The sequence below is a fragment of the Podarcis vaucheri genome (assembly GCF_965113315.1).
Source record: "Podarcis vaucheri genome assembly, chromosome: 3".
NCBI classification, from domain to species: Eukaryota; Metazoa; Chordata; class Lepidosauria; order Squamata; family Lacertidae; genus Podarcis; species Podarcis vaucheri.
Genome location: NC_138761.1, coordinates 62,956,527 through 62,970,333, shown reverse-complemented (window position 1 = coordinate 62,970,333; position 13,807 = coordinate 62,956,527).

The window sequence follows — 13,807 nt, the reverse complement described above, 5'->3', positions numbered from 1 at the left end:
TGCCGACCAGGTCACTAGCCAAGAAGAAGTTGGGGCACAAGCAAATTGGTCCGTACCAAGTCGAAGCACAGATCAACCCGGTAGCCTTCCGACTGGCGCTGCCGGAGGGTTCCAGAATGCATCCGGTGTTCCACAGGTCGGTGCTCACTCCCTACAAGGCACCTCACAGATTCCAGGAGCCAGGGACGGCACCGAGTCCGTTCCGGGAGCGGACGGAGACGCGAGGGGTGACGCAGCAAGACCCCATCAACGAGGTCACGGAGATTTTGGACTCCAGATGGGGGGAAGAGGGAGTCGAATACCTCCTAGCCAGAGAGGGCACCCGGGCCAGCGCCAATAGCTGGGTGCCAGACTACGCTTTGGAGGAACCCCTGCTCAAGGACGAGTTTCATGCCCTTTTCCCACACAGACCCATGCCAGCGAGCTTCTTCGACGACTGGCTGTTCACGCCCACACTTTCTTCCAGCACGTTCCATGGCTTCGACTCGGACGGGGAACCCGCACTGAGCACCCGTTCCCCAGAAGGATCGCCGGCGGGTTCGGCGTCAGACACCTCGTATTGGTGGGACGATCGACCGGAGGAGCAATGGCGCCGGAAGTGGCTGGAGATGCCAGGTCGAGCGACCGACGCAGAGACTGACATGGAAGTGTTCGGGGAGGACCTTGGGTTCGAGCACGGCGGTACAGAGATGGAAGCGGAACAGGTCAACGTCGGCGACCGCGAGGAGGAAGACTCGGAGGTCTTCAGTTGGCGGCCAACCACGGGGAGCGAACTGTATCCGGCATTCCCTCCCGTGATGAGGGAGCACCCAGCACCCACACCTGAAAGCGGGGAGGGGGGAAGGGGGGGCTTCGAGGGGGGGATGGATGTCAGGGGTTCAGGAGCAGAGACGCAGAGAAGGGAGGAAGCAGAGAGCGAGGGGGAGGAATCCGAAGGGAAAATGAGTGATGATGACGACCCGAGATCTCCAAGCCTAAGCAGTGAGTCAGAGGACTCCCAAAAGGGAGCCCCAGTGAGCAGAGCAAGGGGGGGATCCGGGGGGACACCCCAGGAGGAAGGGAACAGAGGAGATTCAGAGAGTAGCAGCTGGAAGTCGGGACCCACGCTCATAACTGAGAGCGGCAGCAGCTGGAAGTCGGGACCCACGCTCAAGACTGAGAGCAGCAGGGAGGAAGGTAGCCAGGCATCGGGTTCCGGAGGCTGTCAGCAGGAGGGAGGGCACGAGTCAGGGGTGGTCACGCCCTCCTCAGAGAGCGAGGCAACGGTTAAGAGGAAAGTAGAGAGTTGGGCGCGCGCGCCAAGTTCAAATGCAACGGAAGCTGGAGCAGTAAGCAGCCCGGAGAGTGAGCCAGGTCCCAAAGCCCGCCGCAAGGAGGCAGAAGGATCAGGGGGGTCAGCGTCAGAGGAGAGTAGAAGGGAGGAGGCCCAGGGGGGCAGAAGGACCCAGAGACGTAGGGAGAGGCGTAGGAGGTGGAGCAAGGCTAGGGTATTAAGCTGGTGTGCAAGAGGCGGGGACTCAGACGGGTCTTCGCCGACCTAGGGCAGAAGGTGTAGAGCTGCACGCTGCAGTTCGGAAATGAAACCTGTAACTTAATAAAGACTCTTATAAAGTGAACGCTGGCGGACTTGGTCCTATGTGAGCTGGGACTGGGTGGCAGCTCTGACAAGCGCTAATAGCGCTAATCCGCTAATCCGTCAATGGGCTTGCTTCGCAAGACGAAAAAACCGCTAGACGAAGAGAATCACAGAACGGATTCTTTTCGTCTTGCGAGGCACCACTGTAACTCCATACCCTCCAACAGTGGAAAGGCCACCTCATTCAGCCCCCCCCCATTTTACTCAGAATTGCAGTTGCTTCCCCCATCATTCTCAGGCAAGACAAAAGAGTTATAATATGAAGGAGATCACATTCCAAGCAGCTTCCCTTTTAGTCAGTGGGCCCCTCCAGACTTCCCCTTTACTGTGCATTTATAATTATTTGGGCTCTTGGTGTTTATACATGATCCTGCTTTCAATACAGTTTGTACCTGCAAAAGCCTTTGGACAGTCATACTGCTTTATTTCCGTTTGGAGCACATCCTATAGTTTCCTTCTTAAATCCTGTATTTTCATACTTCAAATGTTATGAATTATTTCTGTGTGTGTGTGCGGGGGGAGGCCCTGCTTTTGTTGTGCTGTAGCGCAAGAGTGCCTCTGCTGACAGCAATAATGTGGGGAGGCATCACGGAACAATTAATAAAACGGAACGTGCGGATGGTTCAGTATCAATTTATTGCTATTGCACTGTTATTGTGTCAACGAGCTGTTGCAGTTTGTGCCTGTAAAACAACAGCACCGCCGGTCTGGAGGGACCCGATATCATTCCGAAGAGAAACCTCTAAAAAAGGAAAAGAGTAATAAAATTGTTCTTGAATGTCCTGCACAACCAAGCACACATTATTTGAAGAAACTGGGGAAACAAAATAAGAAAATGTTATTGACTTGTTGGAACATTGCTAGAGGGAGTTTTCTTTATACTTTGGTTCCCGCCCCCCTTTCCTTTAATGGCAGTAGGAATACTCATGAGGATAAGTGTGCCTGGAGATGCTCTGCAATGGTCTAAATAAATAAGCCTGGATTCCTATATTCACTTACCTGAGAGTAAGGCCCATTGAATTAAAGGGAGGGATTACTTTTGACTCTACAGTGGTTCTTTGGGTTACAGACGCTTCAGGTTACAGACTCCGCTAACCCAGAAATAGTACCTCGGTTTAAGAACTTTGTTTCAGGATGAGAACAGAAATCGTGCTCCGGCGGCGCGGTGACAGCGGGAGGCCCCATTAACTAAAGTGGTGCTTCAATACAAAGGGCAAAGTCACACCCATTGCTCCCCATTTTGCCTGTGCCCCTGACCCCAATGTGGCTGTTGAAAAGTTGTCCATGAGAGCATGTGGACTTCAGTTTGAAGAAAAGTTTCCCAGCCCTGGGCTTGAAGAATTCTGGAAATGAGGAGAACTGGTTGCCTGTGGTGGAGACAATTAGGGGGCTGGGCAGTGGATGTGTATATTGCAGATAAAGTTATTGTCTCCACACAAGCTTAATTATGAAAAAAAAAAAAACAGTCAGTTCCTCTTCTTTTCATCACTGAGGACATTTGGGGGTATAGCGATGCTAGCTCTGTGATGTTTCTCTGTACAGTAGTAATTATACAATGTTACCTTCAGAGTAGAAAAAGAAATGGTTGTATTTATGAGCCATGAGCAAACAACCCCAGCTTTTTCTTTTTAAGCTTCTTCATCTTGTGGACACTTCTTGTTTTCCACGTCTATTTTTATGTAGGATGCACACTGTGTCTTTCACAGCGCATGCCTATGTGGCCACACGGGTTCCTCTTCAAAAGGAATCATCTCATGTGCTGCCCTGCCTCATTCACTGAAAGACTTGTATTGTCTGCAGGATCCTTCTTTCTCTAGCTGTGTTAGAAAACGCTCTTTGTTTTGGAAGGTGATTGATATGATTTCCAAGATAGGATCATATCACTTGTTATTTCAACACTTATCGGTGATAAAAGTTCAGCCTAAAAATTAAGCAGCTGCAGTGTTGCAGCACAAATTAGTTTAATGTAGGCAGTCAGGAGCAGCTGTTTGGCTCGGGACATGGATTTCGCAGTGGGGGAAGGGTTTGGTGACGCTGACAGTGGGCTTCTCCCCCCCTTCCCTCTCTCTCTACATAAACATTTTTGGCTGTTGCAGCTTTTGTGCTGATCATGTGACAGAGTCCCTAGGCAGATAATTTATTTCTGTAGCTTTCATGAGCAATCATTAACCTTCAGACACTGAGCTTGCTTTCTGCTTTGTGGCATTTGGAGAGGGTGTTGTGTGTGTGTGTTTAATTTTTTTTTTTTGGGGGGGGATATCCTAAGTAGTTTAATTCACAGAGTGTCAGGAGAAAATTACAACCAATTTATAATAGACTCTAATGCATAATGCTTATGATTCTATTAAGGCAGACCTTGCTTACAAGGCTATTCTTATGGCTTAGCTTGCATTCATGGATCAGAATAATAATTATTTTTTTGTGTGTGCCAATGATGTAAGAGCATCTGCCATCCTGATACTCCCTTAGTGTCTGATTCTGAATGCAAAAAAACACCATTAGTTGGCTCCGTAAAGTCTTGATTCGGAACCACCTCTTTGATCCCTGCCTCCGCACCCCCTTGCAGGAGAGACAAAAGAGCGGAGGGTTTTCAAAAGATGCAACAGGGTTGCTTTAGTGACAAGAGGCATCAGATTTCCTGAAAACTCCTTTTTCTCTGTAGTGGCTGAAAGTGCTGAGTACGAAACTGGTGCTTGGTAGCATATTGGATACAGAAGCACCAAGTTGCCTTAATAGCCACTAGACCCAGTCAAGGTTCACTGAAAACCTCCAAACATTTTGCAGACTTTTTAATCACAAAGCTGATATGCACAAACAGCCCTGTTAATAGATTTGGCCAATGATTCATGTGACTTAAACTAGATTTATTTGTTTAACATTTTTGCACTCTGCCCTTTCATAGTATAATCTACAACAGGCACAGACAGACTGTGGGGCCCACTAACACCCCCCCCATTGTCCACCAACTGTAGCTGGCTTTAAAATAGTGTTTGTGTATGAGAGAGAGAGAAAGAGAGAGAGTGAGTTAGAGGGAAGTTCTCATGATCTGCTGCATCCTGTGACCCCTACCTAGAAAAGATCTGCATGCCCAAGAACTTTTCTATATCTATCACCAGGAATTCCCACATTTCAATTTAGGGGAGCTAAGGTTGTGTACACACACTATACAGTGGTACATCAGGTTACATACGCTTCAGGTTACATACGCTTCAGGTTACAGACTCGGCTAACCCAGAAATAGTGCTTCAGGTTAAGAACTTTGCTTCAGGATGAGAACAGAAATCGTGCTCTGGCGGCGCAGCAGCAGCAGGAGGCTCCATTAGCTAAAGTAGTGCTTCAGGTTAAGAACAGTTTCAGGTTAAGTACGGACCTCCGGAATGAATTAAGTACTTAACCTGAGGTACCACTGTACCTTTAAAGCACATTTGAAGCACCTTCTTCCCTTCAAAGAATGTTGGGCACTGCAGTTTGTTAAGGGTTGCTGGGACTTGCAACATGGTGAGGGGTAAACTACAGCACCCAGAATTCTTTGAGGGGAAAGAATGTGCTTCGAATCAACGTGCTTGAAAGGTATGGTGTGTACAAAGCCCAAGTGTTTTGCCTTGCTTTTGCTATTGCTAAGCCATTGGGAGGAAGAAGTTCTTCCTGGTTGACTGTGATCTACCAGCAGATTCCAGCCTGCCTTCTGGCCACCACTGCTCTACAAGGCAGTTTGAGCAAGAAACTGGGCCTTAGTGGAGCATCACCTCTCTGTTACTCCACAACTGGCTTCAGCCATGTTAAGTCATTTGAACTGACCTTGGATTAGTACGGCTCTTGTGAGATCCTTCCTGGAATGCTGTTTTTTCTTGATGCCGCCAATACTTTTCTGTGAGAAAGAATGCTAGCTTCTTCGCAGAACTGAATGCTAATAGTGAACTCAGATGCATTGCTGCGTTTTGATGGCTTTGGTGCCTGCATGGGGTACTGAGAAACAAGAAGGGAAAGGTCAGCATGCTCGGGGAAACCTGAAGGTTAGTAGAAATACACATTTTTTTTTAAATGCAAAAACCCCAGTGCGAAGGGATGGCGGACTCCCACAGACAGCTGAGCATGCTCAGTACACATGGAATGCTTTGGTCAGTTAGGAAGGGGGAATGGAAAACCAGGGATGGAGAAGAGGGGGAATGGAATGGAGTGTCCTGGAAAAGAGGGTGGCTGCAGGTGCTACTTGTAGAACTATAATTCATTTCTTTTCTCAGGTAAGGGTGGTAAGTTCTGATTGTTAAAATAAAGATGCCCACCCCCCGTGCATCAACTGAGTAGCTGCTAATAGTATCAGCTTTCATACTGAACTTGTTTGAGCGCAGTCTTACAGCTGGCCTTTTGCTATTTTGGTTGCCAGAGTTGCATTTAGTCTGACAGTGCAGATCAGGCGTGTGATGTAAAATTATATTTTGCGGCCTGGTGCCCAAAATAAAGAGACAGATACATAGGCTGGCATTAAACTGGGTCACTTTTATTTAAATGACATATTATGAAGTGAGCAGAGGGCAAGAACTAACTTCAGCTATATAACTGTAGCCATTGTGCAACGCAGCCCTGCTTGTGGAATTAGAAGCATGGATATCCAGCATACCCACTTTTATACCCCCATTACCCCCCAGGACCCCATAGCTCCCAGGTGGATGAGGCAGTTTGGCCTCAAGGGTGGCCCCATCCCAGAACCCCAGAGTTCTCTTCCTGCACCTGAACTGCCAAAAGTTATCATATTAGACCAGATTAACCCATTAAACAGTATGACAGGCCACCTAGTACCCCTGCCTGCTGCTATTCAGTGTAAAATAGGTGAAAAACCAATCCATAATCTCAGCTGTGGATTGGGGGAAATTCCTACAAAACCCTCTAGTAGTGACCAACAAGAAGACAGAGTGGGCAGGTAGGTACAGCCACTGGCAAAGAGGCAAAGGGCCAGGCAGGCTGCCCTTATATAGGGCATGAAAGCCAGCCCTCCATCCACTTTGAATGTAGCAATAGCACATTGTTAGTGGCATGTTGTTTCTGTTTGGCAGGTAAAGGTAAAGGGACCCCTGACCATTAGGTCCAGTCGTGGCCAACTCTGGGGTTGCAGCGCTCATCTCGCTTTATTGGCCGAGGGAGCCAGCATACAGCTTCCAGATCATGTGGCCAGCATGACTAAACCAGAGCAGCGCACAGAAACACCGTTTGCCTTCCCGCCAGAGCAGTACCTATTTATCTACTTGCACTTTGACGTGCTTTCTAACTGCTAGGTTGGCAGGAGCAGGGACTGAGCAATGAGGGCTCACCCCGTCATGGGGATTTGAACCGCGACCTTCTGATCGGCAAGTCCTAGGCTCTGTGGTTTAACCCACAGCGCCACCCGAGTCCCGTTTGAAAGACAGGTCACAAATGCACCTCACTGGCCGATACTGAGGCAGATCGGTGGTGGAATGGACTCGTTTGCTTTAAATGTGCTCTGTGTTGATTTCATTGAATGCTCTCTAGTTTCCAGTACCATTTGAGAGAATACACAACTGCTCCCTTGTCATTCTTTCCAGTCCAGTCAATCATATCCTCTCCTCGCCTTTCCTCATATTGATGACAGTCCATACTTGTTCCCTTTTTGTAATATTTCCAGTTTTTGTGCCTCTATTTTAAGATAATAGGAGAGTGACTCAGCTTTATTTGCCCCTTTTACAGTAGGGAGGGCAGAGCAACCTCTATGTTCCAAAGATATTCTGTCACCTGTGAGCTCTTTTTTGAACCCTCAAAATTTTGCCTTCCGTTTAAAAGGAAAAAAGAAAGATTCTAACCCTCATTGTTGTGGGTAAGATGTCAGGAGAGAAATCTACAACTGTCCACTTGTATGTTACTGCAAAGTACCAGACAACTTAATTGGTCCTGGCGATGGAGTGAAACTGGCACAGCAGGGATCAGAGTGCTTGCCATAAGAATCTGCACGTTGGTTTTCTATCTTTTAGATCATTTTGCCTCTAAGGATTCAATGGATGCCTTGCTGATTATTGATCTTTTCACTGGGAAGCATATAATTTGTAGTAGGCTGAGGATGCCAAATCCCAAAAGAAGATGCAGTTGCCTTCCAATATGACAGTGATGGATAAAATATAACTTCATTATATAAAAAGATGGATAAGAGAGAAATCACAGGGAACTAAAACAATTCTCTCAACTTCTGCTGATTTATTCAGAAATCACCAGCGAGTGCTGTTTCATTGACCCGTCTTACAATACTGTTTGGTACGTGGAGTGAATGGGTTGTCTCACATAAATGTTATCTGAAACCATATCTCAAGTCATTTTATAGAGATGGCATAGAATGGAAGAAAACAGCAACAGTCCACAACCCCCACACAAGAGTAAGAAAATATGGATTCTAAGAGGCAGGTTACATCTTTCATATGTTGTACAGTGGTACCTTGGTTCTCAAACGCCTTGGTTCCCAGACACCAAAAACTTGGAAATAAGTGTTTCGGTTTTTGAACGTTTTTTGGAAGCTGAACGTTTGATGTGGTTGTCGGCTATTGTTTCCGGGGCTCCTGTACCTATCAGAAGCTGAGCCTTGGTTTTTGAAGATTTCGGAAGTCAAATGGACTTCCGAAATGGATTAAGTTTGGCGCTTTTGTTTTTGCTATTTATTTTGTGGTTTTGTTTTTGAGGCTTTTCTGTTAATTTGTTTTTGTGACTGTGTGGAAGCCAGTTAAGCTACTGATTGATTGATTGATTGATTGTGTGACTGCAGAAATGGTTAAAAGCCAGTCCCCCAACATCCAAACAATGACTATCATCAGTGTAGGTAAGATTTTTTAAAATTTTTTTAAAAATCATCTACAATACTGTCTTATTTATTTTATAGTACAGTACATTGTTTATTGCTTTCGTTTTATGGATCAGTGGTCTTGTTAGATAGTAAAATTCATGTTAAATTGCTGTTTTAGGGGTAGGGGTTGTTTTTAAAAGTCTGGAACGGATTATTCCATTTTGCATTACTTTCTATGGGAAAGTGCATCTTGGTTTTGGAACGCTTTGGTTTTGGAACGGACTTCCGGAACGGATTAGGTTTGAGAACCAAGGTACCACTGTAATGCATTGGTAATGTTTAGGAAATATGGATCCTAAGATGCAGGTTACATCTTTCATATTTTGTAATGCATTGGTAATGTTTAAGACCAAAGTATATGTGACACTTTGTTGCACATAGTTCATCCCTGACCTTTTTGTTTTGTAAAGTCCAGCTGCAGAGTGGAAAGAGGCCAGGAGTTCTTTCCCCTTAATACTATCTTCCCACTAAAAGTGGTTCTGGCAGTTCCTTGCCGGCCAACCAGTGCTTTCAGTCAGGTGTTTATTCTGGGATCAGTACTCCTCATCCATTGAGGGTTTATTTTGAAGCATCCACATAAAGCTGTTGACATCAAAATGCCAGCCCACAATTTAATCTGAATTCACCCATTCCAGGGAAAGCTCAATAAGGAAAACAAACCTGCTGCCAATGACGCGTTCGTGATATCTCAGTGACCTGTTTGCAAATGAAGTCTCTGTCTGAAGGCTTCCCATCCCCATATCTTTGGGGGACAATGAACAGCTTGGGGAGGGCTGATTTAAATGGAAAAGCAGAACCAAGACTGCATTTTGTAAAACAAAATGAAATAAAGCTGAGGATCAGCCAAATGTAACTGAGGCTCACATATAATCTGACTCCTAGTGATATGAAATCATTTCACACAATGAAACCCAGAAAGACCTACTAGAGTTCACTAGCTTTAATTCTTCTTTTAAACCCCCCCCTCTCTGGGAAGTAGTGTTCAATGCTTCTGAAAGATATTCATTTTTTAAGGTGGCTTTCAATTAGTAGGAATTGTGAAATGATTCCTGTTTCCCACAGGAAGAAGTCACTTTCCCATTCTTTTGTTTCCACTGTTTTGGAACGGATTGCATAAGTCCGGTTAGCATCTTGCCTGTTAATCTTTCTATGTCTTGCTGTGCTCTCTGGTCAAAATCATTTAAAAGTTTTTCCTGGTGCTTTAGAGCTGCATTCTGGAAAAGCCAAACCTTAAAGAGTGTGACTGGCTATGCTTCAACTGATGCCTGTTCCATCGCACAGGAGCATGAATGCGCATGCACACATACAGTTCTAAAGAATGGCTTTTTAACCCTGGACCAGGAACACTTCAATTGTTGCATCCTCCCTCTCGCAGGACTATGCTCATGCACACTCTCACTTATCCCACCCTGCCCCACCTCCCATAGTTGAAAGAATGGCTTTAGAACCCTGGAATTACTCACTTAGGCCTGAAAAAGGTTGCGCCAAGGAATAAATTCCCTGGAAGCATATGCTTTCAGGACCAATGATAGTTGGACGGCCAGGAGGGCTGTTTAGCCTGGGGCCTTGAGCTCAAAGCAGTGGTGGACTTTGGCATCTCAAATTTCAGTGGCGCGTTTGTGATATCTCAATGACCTGTTTGCAAATGAAGTCCCCGCCTCCCGCCTTCCATTGGATGTCATAGTTATTAATTTTTTGGCATTTGATAAGTTTCCCAACTTGTTTTTATGTGCATCGGACCGAATTGTGACACATTCATTTAGCTTAGAGCTGCTGATTTAAACAACTAAAGAGATGTGATTTGGTAGAAGACTTACTTTCTTGTGAACTTATATAGATGTTGCCATTTGCATGAAAGCAAATTTTTTCCCTCAGTAGTTAGTGCATTTACATGGAAAAAGGTGGGAAAGTGTTTGTTAATAATTAAAAAGAATATTAAATTTTTGCCTTCTCTCTCTCTCTCTCTCTCTCTCTCTCTCTCTCTCTCTCTCTCTGTTGTCTTATTTTGCCTTTTTGTGTTGTGTTTATTTTTATTGCGGCCATTTGGGCAATCAGGGCTGAACCCTACCAATCAAAATGTCAAACAATTTTTTTTAAACCCAAAATCTCAAAGCCACACTCTCTTCTGTTCCATACATTCTTCCACAATCCATTTGGATTTAAGAGATGCTGCTCCTGGAGAAATTTCTGTCAGTCTCTCATCCTCTGAAACACTCATTCTCAATCCAAAAGTATTGCCATAGCTGAGGGAGCCAAAATAGCTGTTTTGAGCAACCTCAGAGCTGTTTGTCTGCTTTTACAATACTGGATTCATTGGGTCCAAAAGGGACAGCTGTTGTTCAGAAAACAGAGTGAAGAGGCTTCATCCAACCCAAAGCAGGCCACTACGTCCCCAATACATTTGTACTGTTATCAAGCAATGAATAACCACATCTGAGTGGTGCCAAGGAAGAAGGTTATCTATTGCTCCAGACAAATAATAATTTGCATCTAGCCAGAACAAGGTGATTTCTTGGAACGGTGATGAAAAGATAAAATTATAACATACTGTAGAAGTATGCAAACAGTACTAAAGTTTTTTGTTTTTTTTAACCCAACAGCCTGCTGTTTGGGAACTAGTTTTAACACTAGGAAGGCTAAATGGTTTTAAATGTTCACTAGAGAAAAGGACTCTTCAAATAACTAAGTCCATGTTTTGAAAAATGCAAAGGGTTTGATGAATGAAGCCCTTTGGCCTTGATAGGCATCAAATGTAGGGGGCCTGACCTGTTAGAAAAAACAGGAAATGGGAATGAAATATATTTTTAAAAGCTATTTTTTCCTGCAGAAAACAAACAGCATCCAGAGTTGAGATACAGTCAATGAAACCGGAGATTGAAGTTATTCAAGTTGGACTTTTACTTAAGGATACCTATGTGAGAACTGAGAAACGTATCTTTACAACTTGATGGATGATTGCTTGTGCAAGCAAAGCCTTTCTTCATATAGACCTCTAGCATAGTTGTCTTTGTAAGCAGAAAATACTGATTGGAGGAACTAACATGATGGAAAAGAGACTGGGCAGAGAACCTCTTTTTTTCTGTGACCATTCCAAATCAAGAGTTGAATCCTTCAGGTAAAGAGCCAAATACCGTAAATGTTTTAATAACTGCCACTTCAGTGAATCAAACTAAGATGTACAGGTGGGACCTGCAACAAAATGTTACGTGTCCCATTCCAGTTAGCCACCTATGTCTTTCTCCGGGATGTTCATGTCGTTCCTTTTCTCATCTGGTTTTTCCATTTTTCCTTAACCATGGCCACATCCACACTACACATTTAATGTAGTATCATACCACTTTAAACAGTTATGGCTTCTAACAACGTCTCATGGAAACTGTAAAGGGTGCTGAGAATTGTTCAGAGGCCCCTAATCCATCACAGAGATATAAATCTCAGAGTGGAATTGTAGCTCCCTGAGGGGAATGGAGAGGCCCCAGAGAGCTACAATTTCCAGAGTTTCATGGGAAGAAGGATTGATTGTTAAATCTTTCTGGTTTCAATAAACTTGCACATTATGTGTAGTTATTAAAAAGGTAAAGGTAAAGGACCGCTTACTGTTATGTCCAGTCACAGACGACTCTGGGGTTGCGTCACTCACCTTGCTTTACTGGCTGAGGGAGCCGATGTTTATCCGCAGGGAGTTTTTCCGGGTCATGTGGCCAGCATGACTAAGCCGCTTCTGGTGAAACCAGAGCAGCACACGGAAACACTGTTTACCTTCCCACCGGAGCGGTACCTATTTATCTACTTGCACTTTGACGTGCTTTCGAACTGCTAGGTTGGCAGGAGCAGGGACCAAGCAATGGGAGCTCAACTCGTTGCGGGGATTCGACTGCTGACCTTCCGATCGGCAAGCCCTAGGCTCAGTGGTTTAGACCACAGCATTAGAGGTGTGTATTCTCTGCTTCTGTCTGTAATCCTTCTCCTGGGGCGCTCTGTATAAAATGAAGTTCTGTGTTCCCCCATTCTCTATAATGTGGAGTCTAAAAATGCCTATAACTTTTTCTTCTTTTTGCCAAAGTAGATAAAATTTACAGGTGGTGGAGCTCCTCCAGACTGGACTAAGTCTGCCAAATTGTATACAAATTGGTCCAGGAGCTTTTTGTTGAGGTAGGTAAAAGCAATTCACTTTCCTCCGCAATCATGTATGAGGGGGTGTGGGTGGAAGAGATATTGTCTCTTTTGTACCTTAAGATAATTATAAGGTGGCCAAGTAGTGTATATTCTTGTTTGTACATTTTTAAAACTCTACCTTTCTTTCTGGTGGCTATTTGTGTCCTCCAATAGGCTGGACAGTCCTCTCAATAGGTGTTTACAGTTCTCTGATAATCCTTACAACCTGAGGCTGTCTGTGGAATTCTGAAGAGCTCTGTGCAGCTGTTCTGTTGTTAAAGCATAATAAAAATAATAATTATAATAACAGTCCCTCCCAGCTTTCACAGGCCATAGAAGCCTGAGTAAAGAGAAATGCTTTTGCCTGGTTCCTAAAGACAGTTCGATATAGGGAAATATAGAACTGTAAAGGCGCATTAAAGCACAGAAAGAGAGCAACAGATTTTGTGTCTCTCCAATCAGCTTGGGTTTTTAAAAGCTGACATTGTGCTTTCACTATTGGATGGAGGGGAGACCTCCCCACAAACCACCCAAATTCAACTTGTTCTTCAGCCCACTCACAGAGGCAATGCACACCCCTAGCATTTATCTCCCAAGCCTGGAATTCTGCCCATACGTACTTGAGAATAGCAGGACTTATTTCTGATTGGGTAGCATGAAAAATAGTTCAGCTTCAACTCATGGTTCTTTTACTGCATGTGTATAGTATGTAGCATAAAGCCATGAAGCGTAGGAGAAAAGGAAAAGTACTGAAGATGCTAAGCACATCATAGTGCTGATTTTATCTGGTTCATTATTCCATTCTTATGTTGATATATAATGTTATTGATTTAAGTGTTCATATATTGGCATGCAACTAAAGTGGGACAGTGGTTTTCTATTTGACATGCATTTCGACTTTCCCCATTATTGCTGTACCTGAGCATCTTCCAACAGTGCATTAAGCAAGGAGACTAACATCTGTCACATCTGGCTCATTTCCTCTCGCATCCTTTCCCCAGAGGAAGATTGCGGATACTGTGTAGTAATGATCTCTTTGGTAGACTGATCTTCACAGTACTAAGCATCACTCTGTCCAAATGTTGCTAGGTTTGTGGCCCATTATATTTTTTAAAGAGAGATTTCCCCGTTTCTTTCAGGAAATACATCTTGGAAATGGCTTTTCTGGAAGTGCTCTA